Source organism: Pseudophryne corroboree, unplaced genomic scaffold, assembly GCF_028390025.1.
Source record: "Pseudophryne corroboree isolate aPseCor3 unplaced genomic scaffold, aPseCor3.hap2 scaffold_1541, whole genome shotgun sequence".
Classification (NCBI taxonomy): Eukaryota; Metazoa; Chordata; class Amphibia; order Anura; family Myobatrachidae; genus Pseudophryne; species Pseudophryne corroboree.
In genome coordinates this window covers 77,261-78,666 of record NW_026968173.1, presented here as the reverse complement: position 1 = coordinate 78,666, position 1,406 = coordinate 77,261, and positions in this window count along the sequence as shown.

The following is a 1,406-nucleotide window of genomic DNA, read 5'->3' as shown; positions in this document are numbered from 1 at the left end:
CTGACAGTCCCTGCAACATAGGATCAGGCATGGGTTGAAACCCTGACTGTCCCAAAGCTTCTGCCTTGTCTAATCTTTTGTGCAATGAGTTTACACTAGCATTTAAAACATTCCACATATCCATCCAATCAGCTGTCGGCGGAGACACCACATTCATTTGCTCCCGCTCCTCTCTAATATAGCCTTCTTCCTCAGACATGTCGACACACGTGTACCGACACACTACACACACAGGGAATGCTTTTTCTGAAGACAGTTTCCCCACAAGGCCCTTTGGAGAGACAGAGAGAGAGTATGCCAGCACACCCCCCAGCGCTATATAACCCAGGAATAAAACAGTAACTTAATGTTTGCCCAGTAGTGCTGCTGTATGTAATTTGCGAATGATGTGCCCCCCCCACCCCTCTTTTCAACCCTCTTGTCTAACGTGGTATAAGCAGGGTAGAGTCCGGGGAGCTTCCTCTCAGCTGTGCTGTGGAGAAAAAATGGCGCTGGTGAGTGCTGAGGGAGAAGCCCCGCCCCCTCGGAGGCGGGCTTCTGTCCCGCTTAAACTGTAAAATTGGTGGGGGCTTATACATATATAAAGTGCCCAGCTGTATATATGTTATATTTTTGCGAAAGAGGTTTATATTGCTGCCCAGGGCGCCCCCCCTGCGCCCTGCACCCTTACAGTGACCGGAGTATGTGAGGTGTATGGGAGCAAAGGCGCACAGCTGCAGTGCTATGCGTTACCTCAGTGAAGATCATGAAGTCTTCTGCCGCCTCTGAAGTCTTCTTTTCTTCTCATACTCACCCGGCTTCTATCTTCCGGCTCTGCGAGGGGGACGGCGGCGCGGCTCTGGGACGGACGGCGAGGGTGAGATCCTGCGTACCAATCCCACTGGAGCTAATGGTGTCCAGTAGCCTAAGAAGCAGGACCTTGCAACTCAGAGAGTAGGGCTGCTTCTCTCCCCTCAGTCCCTCGATGAGGGAGTCTGTTGCCAGCAGTGCTCCCTGAAAATTAAAAACCTAACAAAATACTTTCTGTCAGAAAGCTCAGGAGAGCTCCTGAAAAGCACCCAATCTCCACTGGGTACAGTATCAAACTGAGTTCTGGAGGAGGGGCATAGAGGGAGGAGCCAGTGCACACCCAGAACTAAAGTCTTTCTTAAAGTGCCCATGTCTCCTGCGGAGCCCGTCTATCCCCATGGTCCTTACGGAGTCCACAGCATTCTCTAGGACGTTAGAGAAAATAGGATTTTAATACCTACCGGTAAATCCTTTTCTCTTAGTCCGTAGAGGATGATGGGCACCCGTCCCAGTGCGTACTGTGTCTGCAGTTATTAAATGGCCCTTAACTCCAGAACATTTATGTGGAGATGAAAACATCCAAGGAAGACTTGACCATCTTCCTTGGATGTTTTCCC